Source organism: Salmo salar, chromosome 01 (genome assembly GCF_965601325.2).
Source record: "Salmo salar chromosome 01, fSalSal1, whole genome shotgun sequence".
In the NCBI taxonomy this organism is placed as follows: domain Eukaryota; kingdom Metazoa; phylum Chordata; class Actinopteri; order Salmoniformes; family Salmonidae; genus Salmo; species Salmo salar.
In genome coordinates, this window is record NC_138291.1 from 35,569,484 (window position 1) to 35,583,183 (window position 13,700).

The window sequence follows — 13,700 nt, forward strand, 5'->3', positions numbered from 1 at the left end:
TGTAGTAGACAACAGCCAGCCAGCACATTCAGCTAGTTAGTGTCTTACAACAACAAATGTAAAAAGACAAACATGCAATCAAGAAGTTAGGTTAGGGCACAGTTATGTACAGTGGGGGAAAAAAGTATTTGATCCCCTGCTGATTTTGTACGTTTGCCCACTTACAAAGAAATGATCAGTTTTTCATTTTAATAGTAGGTTTATTTGAACAGTGAGAGACAGAATAACAACAAAAAATCCATAAAAACGCATGTCAAAAATGTTATAAAATGATTTGCATTTTAATGAGGGAAATAAGTATTTGACCCCCTCTCAATCAGAAAGATTTCTGGCTCCCAGGTGTCTTTTATACAGGTAACGAGCTGAGATTAGGAGCACACTGTTAAAGGGAGTGCTCCTAACCACAGCTTGTTACCTGTAAAAAATACACCTGTCCACAGAAGCAATCAATCAGATTCCAAACTCTCCACCATGGCCAAGACCAAAGAGCTCTCCAGGGATGTCAGGGACAAGATTGTAGACCTATACAAGGCTGGAATGGGCTACAAGACCATCGCCAAGCAGCTTGGTGAGAAGGTGACAACATTTTTTGCACATTCTTGTCATTCTCTCAACCAGCTTCATGAGGTAGTCAACTGAAATGCATTTCAATTAACAGGTGTGCCTTAAAAGTTGATTTGCGGAATTTCTTCCCTTCTTTATGTGTTTGAGCCAATCAATTATTTTGTGACAAGTTGTAACAGCTGTCTTCAGAAATGGACCAAGGCGCAGCGGGAATGTGGATACTCATAGTTTTTTAATAAACAAAAGTAAAGCATCCACAGGGAAACAACAATAACTGATACTCACGACAGGAACAGTCTTGCAGGCACACAAAACGCAATGCAAGAACAACTACCCACAACCCCAAAGAAAAACACACACTCCTATATAGGACTCCCAATCAAAGGCAACTCAACACACCTGCCTTCAATTGGGAGTCCTAATCACCAACACAACACTTAACCCACAAAAAACCTGCCACGTCCTGACCAAAACTAATACAATTGCTCCCTCTGCTGGTCAGGACGTGACAGTACCCCCCCCTCAAGGTACAGACCCCGGAATGCACCTTACAAAAAATAAAAATAAAAAATCCCCAATACCCCAACAAAACCCATAAACAATAAGGGAGGGAAGGGAGGGTGGCTGCCGTCAACGACGGCCCTGTGCTACACCCTCCCTCCCCAACCCACCTATCCTGGAGGTGGCTCAGGTGCGGGACGTAGACCTCGCTCCACCTTCGGCGTCGCCCACTTCGGTGGCGCCGATAGCTGCGCCGGGCAGACGGGCCACTCGGGCTGACCCTGGCAGACGGACCACTCTGGCTGGACCGGAGGACAGGCGGGCCACTCGGGCTGGCCCGGAGGGCAGGCGGGCCCCTCGGGCTGGCCCGGAGGGCAGGCGGGCCCCTCGGGCTGGCCCGGAGGGCAGGCGGGCCCCTCGGGCTGGCCCGGAGGGCAGGCGGGCCCCTCGAGCTGGGCCGGAGGGCAGGTAGGCCCCTCGGGCTGGGCCGGAGGGCAGGCGGGCCACCCTGGCAGATGAAGACAGGCGGGCCACTCGGGCTGGGCCGGAGGACAGGCGGGCCACAGGACAGGCGGGCCACTCGGGCTGGGCCGGAGGACCGGCGGGCCACTCGGGCTGGGCCGGAGGACCGGCGGGCAACTCTGGCAGATCCAGCACGGCGGGCCACTATGGCAGATCCGGCACGGCGGGCCACTCTGGCAGATCCGGCACGGCGGGCCACTCTGGCAGATCCGGCACGGCGGGCCACTCTGGCAGATCCGGCTCAGGATTCACCAGGCTGGGGAGACATAAAGGAGGCCTGGCTCTGGGCGCAGGCCCTGGACTCACCAGTCTGGGAAGACCCGCTGGAGGCCTGGTTTGAGGAGGTGGCACAGGAGAGACCAGGGTGGAGAGAACCACTGGAGAACTGGTCCGTGGAGGAGGCACGGGCTTAACCAGGATAGGGAGACCCACTGGAGGACTGGTCCGTGGAGGAGGCACGGGCTTGACCAGGATAGGGAGACCCACTGGAGGACTGGTCTGTGGAGAAGGCACGGGTTTGACCAGGATGAGAAGACATGCAGGAGGCCTGGTTCTGGGCGTAGGCACAGGACGTGCAGGGCTGGGAAGACATGCAGGAGGCCTGTTTCTGGGCGCAGGCACAGTCTTTACCAGACAACCAGCACGCACCTCAGGACGAGTATGGAGAGCTGCCTCAGGTGACATCATTCCCACGACACGCTCATTAGGGTGAATGCCGTACTTTATGCACCACACTAGCAGCTCTCTCATCTCTCTCTCTCTCTTAATTTCCCCATTAACCCCGTCACAGTCTCTGCCTCATACCCCTCGCTCACCTCCAATGTCATCCCGACTGGCTCTGGTTCCGACCTCAGCTCCACCAACTGTCCCGTGTGCCCCCCCCAAAAAAATTATTGGGTCTGCCTCTCGCGCTCGTTGCGCTCTCTCTCCTCGTAATAGCGCCTCTCCGCTCTCGCCGCTTCAATCTCCCACTGCGGGAGGCGATAATCCCCAGCCTGAGTCCATGGTCCCTCTCCGTCCAGGATTTGTTCCCAAGTCCATTGGTCCATCACGCTGTACTCCTGCTGCTCCTTCCTCCTTCGCCGCTTGGTCCTGGTTTGGTGGGTAGTTCTGTAACAGCTGTCTTCAGAAATGGACCAAGGCGCAGCGGGAATGTGGATACTCATAGTTTTTTAATAAACAAAAGTAAAGCATCCACAGGGAAACAACAATAACTGATACTCACGACAGGAACAGTCTTGCAGGCACACAAAACGCAATGCAAGAACAACTACCCACAACCCCAAAGAAAAACACACACTCCTATATAGGACTCCCAATCAAAGGCAACTCAACACACCTGCCTTAAATTGGGAGTCCTAATCACCATCACAACACTTAACCCACAAAAAACCTGCCACGTCCTGACCAAAACTAATACAATTGCTCCCTCTGCTGGTCAGGACGTGACACAAGTTAGGGGTAGTATACAGAAGATAGCCCTATTTGGTAAAAGTCCAAGTCCATATTATGGCAAGAACAGCTCAAATAAGCAAAGAGAAACGGCAGTCCATCATTACTTTAAGACATTGCGGTCAGTCAATCCGGAAAATTTCAAGAACTTACAAAGTTTCTTCAAGTGCAGTCACAAAAAAAACATGAAGCGCTATGACGGAACTGGCTCTCATGAGGACCGCCACAGGAAAGGAAGACCCAGAGTTACCTCTGCTGCAAAGGATAAGTTCATTAGAGTTAACTGCACCTCAGATTGCAGCCCAAATAAATGCTTCACAGAGTTCAAGTAACAGACACTTCTCAACATCAACTGTTCAGATGAGACTGCGTGAATCAGGCCTTCATGGTCGAATTACTGCAAAGAAACCACTACTAAAAAGGACACCAATAAGAAGAAGAGACTTGCTTGGGCCAAGAAACACGAGCGGTGGACCAGTGGAAATCTGTCCTTTGGTCTGATGTGAGATTTTTGGTTACAACTGCTGTTTCTTTGTGAGATGCAGAGTAGGTGAACGGATGATCTCCGCATGTGTGGTTCCCACCATGAAGCATGAAGGAGGTGTGATGGGGTAAAGGTGCTTTGCTGGTGACATTCAAGGCACACTTAACCAGGATGGCTACCATAGCATTCTGCAGCAATTTGCCATCCCATCTGGTTTGAGCTTAGTGGGGCTATCATTTGTTTTTCAACAGGACAATGACCCAACACACCTCCAGGCTGTGTAAGGGCTATTTGACCAAGAAGGAGAGTGATGGAGTGCTGCATCAGATGACCTGGTCTCCACAATCACATGACCTCAACCCAATTGAGATGGTTTGGGATGAGTTGGACCGCAGAGTGAAGGAAAAGCAGACAACAAGTGCTCAGCATATTTGGGAACTCCTTCAAGATTGTTGGAAAAGCATTCCAGGTGAAGCTGGTTGAGAGAATGCCAAGAGTGCGCAAAGTTGTCATAAAGGCAAAGGCTGGCTACTTAAAAAAAAATATATATTTTTATTTTATTTAACCTTTATTTAACTAGGCAAGTCAGTTAAGAACAAATTCACATTTTCAATGACGGAACTGTGGGTTAACTGTCTTGTTCAGGGGCAGAATGACAGATTTTTACCTTGTCAGCTCGGGGATTCGTTTTTGCAACCTTCCGGTTACTAGTCCAACTCTCTAACCACCTGCCTTACACTGCACTCCACGAGGAGCCTGTGTGGCAGGAAGACTACCTGTTACGTGAGGGCAGCAAGAAGCCAAGGTAAGTTGCTAGCTAGCATTAAACATCTTATAAAAAACAATCAATCTAAACATAATCACTAGTTAACTACACATGGTTGATGATATTACTAGTTTATCTAGTGTCGTGTCTTTGGCTATGCCGGATTAAGTGATATGACATGCTAACCTATAAAATCCTTTCTCTGTAATTAATATTACCTGATTAAGCTAATCATGTAAATGTAATTAACTAGAAAGTCGGGGCACCACGGAAGAACGTTTATAGAGCCGTTATCTTCCGAATAAACTCTTAAAATACTTAGTAATATTTTACATCGGTAGCAGTCAATATTAACCCTTATCTTATTTTCAGTCTCATAATGAAAGTTGTAAATTCTTGGCTATCTTCACGAACCCTGGCTAACAAGTTGAATCAGCAATACAAAATTGGGTTTAATTATTTATTTACTAAATAAACTAAGCACACAGAATTACAAATACACAGAATACAGACGATGTCATACAGAAAACGTCCCGGTGGACGGAACCTGTATCATGGCTGGCTACACAAAGGAAAGGGGGTTGGGCTTGAATGAAAGAGCGGGAAGACTTAGGAACGAAGAAACAGCAGCTATGCTATCGTAAATACATTATCTTATGCATTACTAAATTACCGCCCATTTGGAAAAGGAAAATGCAATAAATATTTACTCTGAGCTGCGCTTCGGTAGGCTGGTCGTAGATGCTGGCCGTGTTGGCCAACAGATCTTCCTGTCCTCGGAAGAATGTCTCTGGTGGTAAATTGGATACGTGGTGGTATCTTCGTCCGTCTGTTAGACTGGATCCGTCGTCCGTCCTTTCCTAGCCCACGTCTACAGCGGCCGCTGCTAAGTCAACGGCTAGGAAGTATCACTTCTGTAGTGAATAAGCTCAAAGTTCATACCATTCGCCACCAAAGCTCACGCCGAGGTTGGCTTAGTTCTGTACTTGACCCGTGAGTCCTTCTAACGTAGAGGCTGCAGACCTCACGTACTGGAACAACGTTATCTTTTCATCAAAGGCTTATATAGTGGAGAGGGGGAAGGAGGTGTTTCATCGTTTATAACCCCTGTCTCTTCACAGGGGTGGGCCACTGATCAAGCAGGGCACTTTCCTTATGAAAACCCAATTCTCTCATTTGGAAGCTAAAATTACATTTAATCTCCTAACAAACAATTTCAATATCAAACATTTCAATTGCATAACAATTCCATGTGACTCTGATAACTAGAGGGTGTATACTTTCCCAGGTACAGTTTATGTCGTCCTGTCATCAGTCATAATGTCTCAGATGACAACCGAACTGACATCCATACTCATTACGTTCCAAAGCATATTTCCAACTGGTTTTATTACCAAAATATGGTTCCTTTCCCCATTTGTTTGATGTTCCCAGACTCTCTATATTTAACAGGACAGCAGTCCTTCAGGACAGCAGTCCTTCAGTAGGGTCAGAGAGGGGAAGGGAGAAAGGTATTTATGGGGGGGGGGGTCATAAACCTTACCCACAGGCCAACGTCATGACACTAGCGTGTCCTGCGCTGCATATAATCGATGTGGTGCCTGTTAATTTCTCATCGGATCACAGCCTACTTCGCCAAACGGGTGATGATTTAGCACTGTCGTTGCACCAATGTGTACCTAACCATAAACATCAATGCCTTTCTTTAAAATCAATACACAAGTATATATATTTTAAACCAGCATATTTAGTTCATATTGCCTGCTAACATGAATTTCTTATAACTAGGGAAATTGTGTCACTTCTCTTGTGTTCCGTGCAAGCAGTCAGGGTATATGCAGCAGTTTGGGCCGCCTGGCCCGTTGCGAACTGTGTGAAGTCCATTTATTCCTAACAAAGACCGTAATTAATTTTCCAGAATTGCACATAATTATGAAATAACATTGAAGGTTGTACAATGTAACAGGAATATTTAGACTTATGGATGCCACCCGTTAGATAAAATACAGAACGGTTCCGTATTTCACTGAAAGAATAAACGTTTTGTTTTCGAAATGATAGTTTCCGGATTCGACCATATTAATGACCGAAGGCTCGCAGTTCTGTGTGTTATTATGTTATAATTAAGTCTATGATTTTATATTTGATAGAGCAGTCTGACTGAGCGATGGTAGGCAGCAGCAGGCTCGTAAGCATTTATTCAAACAGCACTTTCGTGCGTTTGCCAGCAGCTCTTCGCTGTGCTTCAAGCATTGAGCTGTTTATGACTTCAAGCCTATCAACTCCCAAGATTAGGCTGGTGTAACCGATGTGAAATGGCTAGCTAGTTAGCGGGGTGCGCGCTAATAGCGTTTCAATTGGTGACGTCACTCGCTCTGAGACTTGGAGTAGCTTTTCCCCTTGCTCAGCAAGGGCCGCGGCTTTTGTGGAGCGATGGGTAACGATGCTTCAAGGGTGGCTGTTGTCGATGTGTTCCTGGTTCGAGCCCAGGTAGAGGCGAGGAGAGGGACGGAAGCTATACTGTTACACTGGCAATGCTGAAGTGCCTATAAGAACATCCAATAGTCAAAGGTATATGAAATACAAATGTTATAGAGAGAAATAGTCCTATAATTCCTATAATAACTACAACCTAAAACTTCTTACCTGGGAATATTGAAGACTCATGTTAAAAGGAACCACCAGCTTTCATGTTCTGAGCAAGGAACTTAAACGTTAGCTTTTTTACATGGCACATATTGCACTTTTACTTTCTTCTCCAACACTTTGTTTTTGCATTAAATAGAACACTTGTTTCGTAACTGCCTAAAAAGAAGCCAATCAGCATCAGAACATGATTTCCTTGCTTTAGCCCAGGCTAGATTACGGTGGTGAATAATACAAGACAGCTCAGAAGAAAAGCATGGATTATCCCTCCCTTTAACCCTGAACCTGCGGAATGGGGCATGTTTGTTTACTATTTGGAAAAAAACATAATGAAAGAATTTCCAGGCAGTTTCCACATCAGGGATAAGATCAATCTTGCTCCTGACAAAATAAAACAAATCATGAAGGAAAGCCTGCTCATTAAAACACTTCAAATGTCTCTTACGAATAAAACGTGGGTTTGTCTTAGGAACCTTAGTATTTCTAACAGCAACAACAGCACAATGGTCACTTAAATCATTACAAAAAACACCAACCACAGAATATTTATGTGGAACATTTGTCAATATCAAATCAATCAGGGTAGATTTATCTGGCCATTTGAGATTTGGGCGAGTGGGTGAGTTAATCAACTGGGTAAGATTCATAGAATTACAAAATATTTTTAAACCATCAGACACCGGCTTTAACCAACACCATTTGAGATCACCAATCAAGATCATTTCACTGTAAAGAAGTTTAGACATAAGGTGCGTCGGAGAAGAAAATGCATCACCGAGAGCAGAGGGGGGGTCTATAACAGCCAATCACAGATACAGAGAGCAGAGGGGGGTCTATAACAGCCAATCACAGTTATAGAGAGACCCTTTGAAACCTCAATACTCAAAGCAAGAAATTCCAACTGTTTACAAATAGTTTCAGACTTTGCCACACTTACAGGGAATTTAGTTTTTACATATATAGCCACACCCCCACCTTTCTTAACTTGATCAGTGCGATACACATTGTAACCATTTATACAAATATCCTTATCAAGAACAGACTTGCTGAGCCAGGTTTCAGAAAACACAATTACATCAGCATCAGTTGATTTAGCCCAAATCCTAACCCCATCCATTTTTGACAACAGGCTGCGTACATTTAAATGAAAAATACCAAAACCAGATCTAGATTTAAAATCAGAGGGGGTTTGTAGACAATGCATATCAGGGCCAGGGTTAGGTTGCACGTTACCTGATATCAACAAAAGAAGAATAACTAGGCACCTCTGTTTAATAACCTTGCACGGCTTCTCTTTTTTAAGAGACCTACTGCAAGCGAATTCTACAAGTGAGTTGCCCAGACAATATAAAACAGTCATTTAAAACCATTAGACTTTGGTAGTGACACAAATTCATACTGTTCACATCATGCCACAAATGCATCGGCACTTGGACGAGTGGACCAAGTGAAAAAGAGCGAGTTCCTGCAGACAAAATGTCTAATGGACGGGAGAGCACATTGTCAGATGTACTCACCCAGCGACAATGTTCGTTTTCTCCAGAGTTCAGTAAAGTCAATGCACAAAGCAATACCATGAAAATTGTCAATTTCCCTGAGAAATGTAAGAAATAGAGGCCAAGGTAAGGGGAGAGAGGGACAGTGTGTATGTATGAGTCTGTATGTGAGTGTTTGCGCGTGTGAGTAGATTGGGTGTTGAGGTCAATTGAGAGAAAGGGTTGGGGATTGTTGAGCTGCCACTGACAGCCAGGCGAAGAGCAAAAAGGAGCAGCTTGGATGAGACACTCCGCGGACAAAGAAGGAACTCAGGCCAGCCAGAGATAGGGTTACTTTGATAAACTTCAAGTTATGAAGTGCCGAGTTGAGGGAGACCCGTGATCTTTACACCAGCAAAAACAAAATAGTTTGCACTACACAACAAGGAAATGACTCAACCATAAATAAATAGGTTATTAGTAGGTTAAAATGTACTAGTCACAGACAAACGACTTGACATGCTGCCATCTTGGATTGATTGACTTTGAAGAATCTAAAATCTAAAATATATTTTGATTTGTTTAACACCCTTTTGTTTTGCTCTAGGAGACCCTGGTCACAAGACCAGTCGGAAGGTTCCCTGGTACCAGTTGAAAAAATGAATGGAAGTATATAAGGAGACTGTTTAGTACCAAAAATATTATTGCCCTAATAGTGGTAAGTGGTATATATATTTACAGCTACTGTAGCTACTCTATGTTTTTGTACCCATTGGCTGATTTATGAAGGTCAAAATACATTTATCTCTTTTCGTTTGTGTGTTCTTTACCTTTCCCATGAATGACAATGGATTTTACATGTTTGCCTCATTTTTATACCCCAGTGAAACATGAAGCCATGGAAAGCCACAATACAGTTCCTTAAGCTGAGAGGAAAAGTCGAATTGTAGTGCAGATTTAACTTTGTTTTGAGTTTGCCAATAATTTTGCCACCTATTGAGATTTTTTTTATTACTCATCTTTATGGGTGCCAATCATTTTGGAGATTACTGTACGTGTGTGTCTCTGAGTGCTATGTGTGTGTTTGGAAGATGAATAATCAGACATCATCTCTGTCCATAAGGAGTGTACTGAATCAACTTCCCCCACTAGCCCTGGACATAATCATTTTTTTCATTTAAGCAAACCGCTGTCACTAGCCTCCAGCAGAGTCATGGAAATGACACTGTGGGTAAAGTTGACTGAAGCTAAATGTCCCTCTCATTTCTCTAACAAATAACTAGGCAGAGTGAGAGAGGACTGAAGCCTGACAGCAAGTAAGCGTAATTACTGTCCTAATTCAGCATGCAAACCAAAAATGATGAGCATATCACATGACAATATGATGGCAGCACTGACTGTGAAATCATGAGTCAATGAGCGACACCCAGTGAGCGACAGCCATGGCTGGCACACATGCACACAGGCAGGCATGCACACACACATGCAAATATCTTTGTATTTACATTTTACTCGTTGCTGTACCTATTTTAGTCTATTTGCTATTGTATTGTTGACATTTATCTTTATTGTTCAGGTTGTTTGTTATATTCCAATTGTAGGTTTTTGTAATTAAGTTATAGTCTATTCTAATAGGATTTTCTATTAGTTAATGACGTTAGCTAGCTAACGTTATAGCTAGCAAGCTTGCATTTTATGGTCACACTTTATTTGGATAGTCTGGATAGTCCATCTGTAGATGCTCTACAGATGGTTATATAATCAACAAACTATCTGTTGATAAACAACTGCTTGCTAAGGTTACATTAGGGTTAGGTTTAGAGTTAGGGTAAGGGTTTAGGTTAGGGCTAGTGTAAGGTTTAGGGTTAGGATAAGGGGTAAGGTTAGGGTTTTTAGCTAAACAAGTTAGTTAGCTTTCTGCTTACCAGCTCGAGGGATGGTATATTGTTTTGCTCCAGGCTACAACTATATCTCTTTAGCGGGAAGGTGCTTGTTTTATCGGTTCCCAAACTATGTTGTCCATGGAGTCTTTAGGTCCGTCTGATAAGGTAAGCTATGTTAGATAGGTTTGCAAGCTAGCTAGCTAGCTAGCTAGCTAGCATGGCATCTCCCTCCTCTCCATCCCCTTTACAACTAACCAACTTGGGGAAGCCAACGTTATAACTTACTGGTAGATCAACTAAACCAGTCTCTGGCTGTCAATATCCCGTAGCTTTGGTTATGTCAAAGGCATGTGACCTGAGGTGCAGTTTTATTTTCTACATGTCAGAACATCGTTAGCTTTTTACTTATTTTGATTACATAAATGCTTCAAAATTCACAAAAAGTGATGTTAATTAAGATGATCTCATAGAACAAAATGTGTCAGGTCTCCTAAGCCTGTGTTTACCACATACCCCTCCACAACCCCCATTAATTTCCCTATAGGCTTTGGCCAACAAGCCATGGTGGAGTTAGGCTCGGTTAGTGCCTACAAAAATACTCCATTACTATTGCTCCCTAAAGGACTGCTACTACTTTGTGCATAGGTCTAGTGTATAGGCCTAGTAGGTAGAGTACAGTGGTAGATTTAGGACAACAACCAAATGGCTTACAACCATTTCCTCCTTGTCCCCCTACTGTCATGTTTGTTGGTTTTGTTGTGTTCTCAGGTAGCACTCCCTCATCTCAGCTAGATAAGCTCAACATCCTAAAAATAACTCCCTGGCTGACTCTGCTAGGGCACCTGACTGCAATGCTTATGCAAGAAACTACTACTAACAACAATGTGTCTTGATTTTCTCATCCTCCCTCCCTCCCCTCCATCCATCCTCTTTCTTTCTTTCTTTCTTTCTTTCTTTCTTTCTTTCTTTCTTTCTTTCTTTCTTTCTTTCTTTCTTTCTCTTCTTTCTTTCTTTCTTTCTTTCTTTCTTTCGCTTTCACTCACTCCATCCCCCCTTCCTAGCTCTCCCTCTAAATCACAGTAACAATGACTAAATCCAGAGTGCTCTCTTCCTTAAGGAAGCTAGAGGTATTTCAGAGGAATATTCTACTCTGTCTGAACACTACAAACACAAAGAGGAGAAGAAAGGAAAGTGGATTGTTATGATTGCTCTATGAGCTACAGTGTCTCTCTGAACTAAACAATACTAATGACAGAACCATATTTTGCTACATACTTTCATTTTGAAGACCAAGATAAACGCTTGTTTGGAATATCAAAGCCTGTTGAAATACATTACATTTATCATTTCCAAAAATGTAAATTTCTCTAAATATGACTCCTGGTGCGTAATGATGGTTGAAATTCAAGCTGAAGGATGAAAGTGATGTTGGTGCTTTACTGAAAAGGATGATGCTGTTTTTGTATTGAGAATGCATCGTAATTATATAACTGCTTTGTATCTTTTTAATGGCATAGTAAATCATTAATGAAAATACATCTAATTATCTCAGATGAGAAGCTCATAATTAACTCAAAGCTCATAATTGCTTGCATTGTACCTCGGATATGGCTTTGTGTCTTGAAGACTAATGTGGAGTGTCACGTCCTGACCATAGAGAGCTTGTATTTTTCTATGGTAGAGTAGGTCAGGGCGTGACTGGCGGTTTGGTATAGTTTATTTATTTCTATGTTGGTTCTAGTTTCTTTTTTCAATGTTGGGGTTTTTGTCTAGTTTAATTTTCTATGTTGTGTTCTAGGTTCTGTTTTCTATGTTGGGGTTTGCTATGATTCCCAAATAGAGGCAGCGGGTCATCGTTGTCTCTAATTGGGGATCATATTTAAGTTGTTGTTTTTCCCACTTGTGTTTGTGGGAGATTATTTTGAGTTAGTGTATGTTGCACCGCTTCGTCACAGTTTGTTGTTTTTGTTTATTAGTTTATTGTATGTCTTGCATAGTTCCACAGTTAAATAAAGATGTGGAACGATAAACACGCTGTGCTTTGGTCTCATTCATACGACGACGGTGACAGAATCTCCCACCACCAAAGGACCAAGCAGCGTGGTCAGGAGGAATGGACCTGGGAGGAAATCCTAGATGGGAAAGGACCCTGGAGGCAGGCTGGGGAGTATCGCCGTCCGAAGGAGGAGATAGAAGCAGCGAGAGCAGAACGGCGACGCTACGAGGAACTAGCATGGCAACAACGGAAGCCCGAGAGGCAGCTCCAAAAAAAATTGGGAGGGGGGCACACGGGGAGATTAGTGGAGTCAGGGATGAGACCTGAGCCAACTCCCCGTGGTTACCGTGGGGAGCGTGTGACCATGTTATGCGGTGATGCACACTGTATCTCCAGTGTGCATTCACAGCCCGGTGCGCTCGTTGCCGGCCCACCGCATTTTCCGGGCTAAAGTGAGCATTCAGCCAGGACGGGTTGTGCCCGGCTCAGTGCTCCTGGTCTCCGGTGCATCTCCTCGGTCCAGGATATCCTGCACTAGCTCTACGCACTGTGTCGCCAGACCGCCTTCACAGCCCAATGCGTCCTGTGCCAGCACCCCACACTTGCCGGGCTAAAGTGAGCATTCAGCCAGGGTCGGTTGTGCCAGCTCTATGCTCCAGACCTCCAGTGCGCCTTCATGGTCCAGTATATCCTGCACCGGTTCTACGCACCAGGTCTCCAGTGCGCCTCCACAGCCCAGTACATCCTGTGCCTGCTCCCCGCACTCTCCCTGAAGCGCGTGTTCCCAGTCAGGTATGTCCTGTGCCTCCACCTCGCACTCTCCCTGAGGTACGTGTCACTAGTCTGGTGCCACCTGTACCGGTCCCACGCATCAGGCCTCCAGGGTGCCTCCCCAGTCTAGTACGTCCTGTGCCTGCTCCTCACACTCGCCCTGAAGTGCGTGTCACCAGTCTGGTGCCACCTGTCCCGGCTGCACGTACTAGGCCTCCAGTGTGCCTGCCCAGTCCGGCGACGGTCCCCAGTCCGGAGCTTCCGGCGACGGTCCCCAGTCCGGAGCTTCCGGCGACGGTCCCCAGTCCGGAGCCTCCGGCGACGTTTCACAGTCCTTAGCCTCCTGGGAGGGCTCACAGTCCTTAGCCTCCTGTGAGGGCTCACGGTCCGGAGCCTCCAGCGAGGGCTCACGGTCCGGGGCCTCCAGCGACGGTCCCCGGTCCGGAGCCTCCACTGATGCTGGCGGGTTCACAGGATTAGAGGGTTCTTCGTCCTGCACCAGAGCCGCCTCCTATGATGGCGGGTTCGCAGGATGAGAGGGTTCTTCGTCCCGCACCAGAACCGCCTCCGATGCGGGATGCACCAAAGCCGCCACCAACATTAGACACTCCCCCTAACCCTCCCTTTTGGTTTCAGGTTT

The 13,700-nt window shown here is 45.4% G+C and overlaps 1 protein-coding gene across 1 annotated transcript in view; it reads right to left on the reverse strand.

The window, feature by feature from the left end:
- LOC106601308 (solute carrier family 24 member 4a) overlaps positions 1 to 13,700 on the reverse strand; it is a 79,180-nt gene that overhangs the window by 30,387 nt on the left and 35,093 nt on the right. The gene's annotated exons all lie outside the window — the stretch shown is intronic.